This window comes from Zonotrichia leucophrys, unplaced genomic scaffold (assembly GCF_028769735.1).
Source record: "Zonotrichia leucophrys gambelii isolate GWCS_2022_RI unplaced genomic scaffold, RI_Zleu_2.0 Scaffold_655_28335, whole genome shotgun sequence".
Classification (NCBI taxonomy): Eukaryota; Metazoa; Chordata; class Aves; order Passeriformes; family Passerellidae; genus Zonotrichia; species Zonotrichia leucophrys.
Genome location: NW_026992860.1, coordinates 16336 through 24445, shown reverse-complemented (window position 1 = coordinate 24445; position 8110 = coordinate 16336). Strand labels below are relative to the sequence as shown.

The following is an 8110-nucleotide window of genomic DNA, read 5'->3' as shown; positions in this document are numbered from 1 at the left end:
GCTCCAGTCCCTCCCAGTCCCTCCCAGTAACAGCTCCCAGTCCCTCCCAGTTACAGCTCCAGTCCCTCCCAGTTACAGCTCCAGTTCCTCCCAGTTACAGCTCCAGTCCCTCCCAGTCCCTCCCAGTCCCTCCCAGTTACAGCTCCCAGTCCCTCCCAGTCCCTCCCAGTTACAGCTCCAGTCCCTCCCAGTTACAGCTCAAGTCCCTCCCAGTAACAGCTCCCAGTCCCTCCCAGTTACAGCTCCAGTCCCTCCCAGTCCCTCCCAGTCCCTCCCAGTCCCTCCCAGTCCCTCCCAGTTACAGCTCCCTCTCCCTCATGATTAGTAAAAATCGTATAAAATTTTAAAATGTAGAGGTTACAAAACTTCACGGGTTAGTAAAATGAGTATAAAATTGTTCGTGTGTTCGTAACCGCCACGCCTTAATGTAATTTTCGGCGCTCGACAAACATCACATAACCGTTCCTGAATGCTTTTTATCGAACGGCTCCAGTTGGTTTAACATGCAAGGTACAAGATGAGGGTTAGTAAATTATGGTGAGTGGTAGAAATCAGGGTGTGACCGTGGGCACCGGCTGAACCACGGCTCGAACCTGCTCGAAAAATGCCGAATTTTGCCCCAAAAAGCGAGAATAACTGCCTAAGAGACTCAGCTGAAGTCAGCATAGGCAGGAGGTATTTTATTGCAAAAGGGATTTCTGAGTATCCCGTAACAAAGCAGGCCTTTTATACAGTTTTGAATATAGAGTTACATCATATCACATGCATAGTCATGTTTTTGCATGCATATTCATAAGGGGCGTGGTGTGGGCGGAGCGTGGGCGGGGACATCTCTTTTGAGGATCATCTTGGTCGTTCCGGTGCCTTCATCATGGGCAGGGGTCTCCTGATGAGTCTTCCTCCTTAAACTTTGAACTCCTATCCTAATCTGGCCAATTCCCGGTGTGCTTGGCTTGGTCCCCATGGCCTGGCAAGGCTCTTAGGGTCAGTTTGACATTGGCACGGCTCTCAGGGTCAGCTTGACATTGTTGGCTCTGAACATGCTCAGCTCATCAATTCCCCTATCCCTGTCTCTCTTTCCTGTTTGCGCTGAGGGCAAAGAGCCACGGGAGCTGACCAAACTTCAAACAGAAGAATCCACCAGGATTGCTTTTGGATTAATGAGTAACCTGGCGCACAGCATCATCAGCAATTCCTGAATGTGGATGGGGCCGTGAGACCACCCGCCGGTGATATGGGATATGGCTCCAGCGTCAGGGGTCGCGTCAGTAGCTAACCGTGGAATGGGATAGGACTGTTTAGGATTGATTTTCAGTTTGTGGCGCTGCCTTGAGCATTTTGATCAATAATGCCCGATAGGTAGCACTGAAAACAAAATTATGTTTTTGTGCAGTAGCAAAATGCTGATTGGAAAGGCAGTTTGGGGCTTCAGTGCCCTGCTGAGCTTCTCTGCCCGTTTTCCTTGGGTTCAGTCGGTTTCTCATTGTCGAAGGAAGGGCACCAGGACACCAGCTGGTTCATCACAGATTCCTCAGGTCCGCTCCCAGACCCTCAGGTTCTTCAGGTCCAGTTTATTGAAGAAAGTACCAAACACTTATACAGCAAATAATGAGCTTATGAATATTCTGTAAGCCAAGCAATCTATTGGTTAAACTATAGCATGAACTCTTCCCCATTCCTTTGGGGTTACATCTCTCTTTTCTCAGTCTCTCTCACTGTTTGTTATCCTACCACAGCCAGGCCCAAGGACACGCTGTCTGTGCAGGTGCAGGACTTGGAATTAGCCATGGTTTTCTATTTTTCCAGTCCTTAGCCAGCCAAACTCCCAACAGGCCGTGGAGCCTCTGGCCACTCCGGTGTCCCCATAGGCGGCACACAGCCCTCCTTGCTGCAGGAACAAAAGCTCCAGTCCTCTCCTGTTTTGGAGCACTAAATCAGCCTGGCTTGCTCTTATCCTACGCAAATTTTCTTGCATAGGATATTTTTTTTCCTTGCATATTTTTTGATGCAAGCTGTTCCAGCTCCAGAGCTCAGCCCCAAGGGCACTGGGTGCCAGAAGCCAGCTCGCTCTCAGGCCAAGGCCGCGGGTCAGCCCCCGGCCAGCAGGGAGATATTCAGCTCTCAGTGATCGGGCAGCTCTTGTGATTTCAGCTTTGCTTGCCAGGTGGCTTTTCCCTTGGCCTGAGGCTCCAATGTCGCAGACATTTTTTCATAGAAATCCTTTCTTTCACGTTTGTCCATCTTCTGGGAAGCAGAGCCCCAGAAGAAGAATGTAAACAATTGTTATCAATTGTTATCTAGCAGGTGTCCCTGTGATTGGCTCATCTTCCTTGTGTACCATTGAAGGCCAATCACAGGAGCAGCTCAGGGACAGATTCCCTGCACACAGAACTTTGTTATTCATTCCTTCTATTCTATTCTTAGCTGAGCAGCTCTCTGCAACTTCTCTTCTTATTCTTTTTAGTATAGTTATAATGTATTATACATCTTATATCAATAAATCAGCCTTCTGATCAAGAAACAAGATTCTCGTCCTTCTCTCACCCCAGCGACCATCTAAGGTCGCTGTAATATGGGATGAAATCACATCACTCATTTTTGCCCTCCTGTTTCTGTTTTCTCTCTCAGTGCCTGCAAGGACTGCAATTTCTTCATTCAAACCACGTCATCCACCAAGATGTGAAGAGCAGAAACATCCTTCTCAGAACTGACGGCTCTGTCAAGCTGGGTCAGTATATTCTTGGTCAGGTGCAGCGTTCCAGGGCTGTGGGTGTGGGGCTGCTTGGAGTGACTGCCAGCTCCCCAAAAATGGTGCTGGTGGCAGTGCAGGGACCCCTGCTGCGAGCTGAGGGCACAGTTGCAACGTGCACAGAGGTAGAAGGAACCACAAGCAGTCAAGAGTGGCCTTGCTCTGTGTGTGTCCCTTCCAGAGAGAGGGAGCTACAATCTAAAGCTTCAGGGGAATGAAGTCCACTGCTGTGAGCAACATTGAGAAATTGGGGTTTTTTTGGAAGTGGCCAATTCCATACTCCCTTGGCTAAAGCCCCAAGGAAATCAAGCGTGGACAGTTCTCCAGGAGATCCAACAGCACATTCTTAGTTTGAGAGTGGGGAATTCTTTTGCTTGGTTTCCTAATTGGAGCTGGCTTTCATGGTTTGTTGTTTTCTCCACAGCTGACTTTGGCCTCTTTGCTCAGCTCAGCCCTGAGCAGGGCAGACGGAGCTCCGTGGCCGGCGCTGCTGGGTGGCTGGCGCCTGAAGTGGTGACAGGTCAACCATGTGGCCCCAAAGTGGACATATGGTCTTTGGGAATCGTGGGCATCGAAATGGTGGAACGAGAAGTTCCTTCCTGGAATGCAACTCCTGTCTTGGTAAGGTGCAAATACTCACTGATCCCACTGTCTTTCTCACCTGTCCCATGCTCTGTGTGCCATTGGACAAAATCCCATTGCCATCTGCTGGCACCACTTCCACCAAGGTGTCATTCTAAAAATGCCCCTGCAACACATCAGCATCTGCTGTAGCTTTGGTTGTATCAGAAAGGGAAGTGGCAGTTCAGAAACCTAACCAGTTCAGAAAACCTGCCAGTTTGGCCTCCAGCCATGCCTGACATTTCTCACTTGTTTTTTGAACAATGTTGGAACTCTGTTTCTGGAGGACAAGAGTTCCAACATTGTTCAGTGGAATTGTTCAGTGGAGAGGGTAGACATGTGATAAACATCCTGAGCAATGGAGGTTAGACCTTCCCAGTTTCAATTTCCTAGAAAACATAAGAAAAAAGGAAAATGAAAAGTAAACAAAAAAGTAAAAGAGAAAAAAAAACCACTACCAAACCAATGCCCAAGCAGTTCTGCTTGCTTTTTCATTTTTTAAACACAGCTCTTCTCTTGCATTCTGTAGCATCTTTTTCAAATCCTGTGGATCTTTGAAACTTTCAGGCTTTCAAGTCATCTGTACATTGTTCACTCATGTGTGTGGGTGTCCTGGATAAGTTTAGGATGTGTTTGTCTCCGACTGCAGTTAGAATTGTTTGCCAAACCCTTGGCTGTTTCCTGGTACTTTAACAAGTTGATGAGCTTGCAGGCAGGTGCCTGGGCTGGGATCCAGCGTGGGCAGTTGACACCGGTGCTGTGTTTCTTTACCACAGGAGCAGGGCCATCCCTGGCCTGCACAGTTCTAATGACAGGGAGGGCTCCAGCTCCCCACCATGGCCAGCGGCTGAGCTCAGCTGAGAGTCAGGATAAAACCCTCTTTGTCACCTCTGGTGATGTGGGAAAAGGACAGAAAGCCACATAAATTATTTGTACACAAGGGGAGTGCATTGCCATTTCTGGCTTTGAAATTCTCCTTTGGCTTAAAGAGGATAATAGCAAAGTCTCTTTGGTCACCATCTATTTCAATGCCACGAGCACAGAGTTATCATGACAGTGGTGGGCATTTTTATGGAGACTCCAAGGCCTCTTGCCATTGTTATTTTTGCCTATTTGAGATGGATTCTGCAAGTTGAGGTTTGAATAGTTCCAAGTTGGTGTCTTATGTTTCTAAATACCATCTTGCAAAAGCAGAATGAGCTCTCTCCCTCTGACTTGTCAGCGTGGTAGAGCTTGGTTCCACATGAACCACACTGGATAATGATCAGCCGATGTCTTGCCAATCTACACTGTAACTCCTTGGCCTGAGGAGTATCAGAAAGACCTGCTGAGCTCCATGGACACTGTCAGCTGCATGGAATTGAGCATCCTTGGCCTTGCTGAAGAAACTGGAGCTCAGCTTAGGTTAGATGCTCTTGAGCAGGAGAAAGGCTGGAATCGTCAGGTGTTTCCAGAGGCCTGCGTGCCCAGAGGGACTGAGTTCTGGGGAGCAGCTGGATGTTTCTGCACGTCATGGAAGGGGATTGCCAGACAGCTCAAGCCTCACCACAGGCAAACACTCCCCAGCTCTTCTCAGGAAACATTTGCTTTGGGTTCAAGTTGTTCCCACTTGTCTGTCTGGGAAGATGCCCCTAAAATCACAAGGCAAGCCTCTCAGAACTGGTGTTACATTTCCAGAAATGAAGAAAAGAAGCCCAAACACAAGAAAGTTGCTAAGGCACTGATTTTTAGAGAGGAACTTAACCCCCTGTGCAGTTTCTTCTCACTGGGAAACATGCCTGGAACCTGGGCATGAGGGTCTAAAGGCCACAGAGTCTCTTCTGCTTCTTGTGCAGTGCTGCTGAAACACTCAGTGACCGTGTTTCTCTCCTAGCCCAAAGCACATTCTGCACATCACCAAGCCAGAGCCTGGTGATGTGGAGAGCCTGCCAAAACCTCCCATTTGTTTCCTGGCACTTTCTGGGATGGGCCTACCATTCATGCATTGACTTGTGTAGCCAAATGAGTAGAGGGTGACCGTAGGGATGGAACCTCTCCTTCTGATTTGACCATGAAAAGTTTTTCTTTTCCATGTAAGGAAAGCAGAAATTTTCAGACTGCTGAGAGACAGAGCTGCAGGTGGCTCCTGTGTGTCCAAGCAGGCATTTTCATCCCAGTGCATTTGTGCATGCATCTTAATGTGTCTGTGTTGAAGATGAGATTCCCAATGTTTGTTTCCTTACCTGAGGAATACCTGGTGGATTTCCTTTCTTCCCTTCCAATTCCCATTGTTTTCCAGAACAAAGCAGAAAGCTTGATTGGTTTTGTTTTATGGCAGCTGTGCTTAAGTGACCAAGAAGCACTGCAGATACTTTTCATATCCTAACCCTTGGATACAGTAGAGTTAGTACAGCAAAGTCCTTCTTCCAAAACGCCTCTCAAGCTGATATGAATCCTCAGGGAAGGAAATGTGCTTGTGCTGATGTAGTTCCCACTAACTAGGTCAGCCAATGAAATCAGCTGCCAAGGCAAGATCTGCAGGACAGTGGGAAAGCTGTGGCTGCATCGGGGTTTGGGTTTTTGGTTGGTAAAGGAAAGTCATCTCTGGGTCTCTGCCAGGGCAGAAAGTGCCACTGCAGAGTGGAGCTTAATCAATGGGATCTGGGAGAGCAGTGACAGATGGGAAAGAAGCAGGTGGAGCCTGGTGTCTCCTTTTTCCCCAGCCTCAACTCCTGATAGCCACAGGAGGAAGACAAAAGCTGCAGCAGCCCAACCTATTTTCATCTTGCCTGCGTGACTTCCTGAGCTGCTGCCTGCAGAGAGACGAGGCGCGGCGCTGGTCTGCCAAGGAGCTCCTGCAGGTAAAATGTGAAGGGGCTGCAGGTGAAACAGGCTCTGAGCGATGGGCTCCTCCTCCACTCAAGCCCAAGGCAGCAGATGAGCTCCGTTCCTCGTCTCCTCCATTCTTGGTGCTCTTCAAATGAAAACAGTGAGGAATCCTAGACTGGGCTGGGCTGGCAGGGCCCTGTAAATGTCCTCTGGTGCAAGTGTCCTGCAATGAGCAGGGACATCTTTAAAGAGATCAGGTTGCTCAGAGCCCTTTGCCACTGGAGCCAGAATGGTTGGAGGGATGGGGCACCTACAAGCTCTTGGGGCAAGCTGTGCCAGGGTTCCACCATGCTCCAAGAAAATAAGTTCTTCCTTAGACCTACTCTGATTAGATACCCTTTGTGTTTAATAATATTTGTCCATATCCTATTGTAAGTGGCCCTGTTAAAAAAGATGTCCCCCGCTTTCTTCAAAGCAACTCTGAAATCTTGGAAAGTGGCAATAAAGTCTCCCTGGGGCCTGTTCTTCACAAAACTGAATAACTCCAGCTCCCTCTGCATTTCCTGAGAGGAGAGGCGCTCTGTCCTCTGACTGTTTCTGTCGCCTTCTTTTGTAATTTGGTGGAGGGCTCAGTTTTCTCTAATGGCAAAAGAATTGAAGTAGAGCAATGCAGGGTACAGAGACATGAAATGGTGGTGGAGGAACCCAAGGAAGCCAGTCCCAGCTGAGCAGTCAGAGATTTGGCTGTGGGCAGGAGGGGCTGTGGGGGGCTCACTCTGAGGGGCCCTGGTTTGTGCCCCCCAGCCCACCCTTAGAGGTTTCTGCCACGCAAACAGGGACAGCTGGGAGGGACTTGTCCCAGCCCCATCTGCTGCCTGGCACACTCAAGCAGATGGGAACTGTGCCAGGGTTACTGCCAGGTTGTGTGGCAGAGAGGGAACTGCAGGGCCCAGTGCCACTGGGCTGGCCCTGCTGGGAAGGAAGGTGCCATCCAGCACACGAGGGGCAGGGCATGGAAAGGCAGACACTGCTTTCTGTCCCTGTGGGAATCAGCACAGTGCCTGTCTTTCAAAGGCAGGGACCCGTGTGAGCCATTGGAGTTTCCTGAAAGGAAGAAAACCCAGGGACAGGAAGCACCATTTCTAGAGCACTGGCAGGGCAAAAATCCCAACAAGATAAAGAAACCTGAATAAATGGATGAGTGGGATTCTGGGCCAGGTTTGCCTGTGATGGCAGGGTCCTGCACATGACTGCTGGGTAGCAGATGGTCCCACTGCTCCTCTTTCTGGGTCTTTTTAGGACTCAGAGCAATCCCAATTGAGCCTGTGAAGCACTGAGCTTGGAAAGTAATGGTTCACTGTTCACTGTTCTTTGTCTTTTTGTTGTTTGGTTTGTTGTTTGTTTTTGGTTTATTTGTTTTGTTTTGGTTTTGGGTTTTTGTTTGTGTTTTGTTTTCTTTTTTGGTTTTGTTTCTGTATTTGTTTTATGGTTTTTTGGCCTTTTTTTTTTGTGAACAGCATCCATTTGTAACATCAGCCGAGGCTGCATCCACCCTGGCACCACTCATCATCTCAGTGAAGAGGAGGATGGAGAAGCAAACAGTGCTATAATCACATCAGGACCATTTTCTCCATAGCCATCTTAGAGAGTAGGATTGTAGAGTAGGAGTGTAGAGTAGGATTTAGAGTAGGATTTAGAGTAGGACTATGTGGAGAAAAGAAAAAAGACTCTGCACAATCCACTGTGAATCAAGGAGAAGCCATTTATTGTGCTTCTAAACATAGTTTATAATTACTTCCTATCCTGCAGGTTTCTATAATCATGCATTGTTTGTTTGGTTGCTGCCCTTTGTCCACGCATCTCTTGACTGGTAGCTCTATTTTGTCCTGAGGCAAGCACGCATCTTTTTCTTAATCTAATTGGTAGATGCTG

The 8110-nt window shown here is 48.4% G+C and overlaps 1 long non-coding RNA gene across 1 annotated transcript; it reads left to right on the top strand.

Annotated features, from left to right (window-relative positions):
- Positions 1-3259: 3259 nt before the first annotated feature.
- Positions 3260-7797, top strand: LOC135441900 (uncharacterized). Its single transcript, XR_010438575.1, has 3 exons — positions 3260-3370; positions 6073-6210; positions 7696-7797. It is a non-coding gene; the product is annotated as an uncharacterized LOC135441900 (long non-coding RNA).
- Positions 7798-8110: the final 313 nt, after the last annotated feature.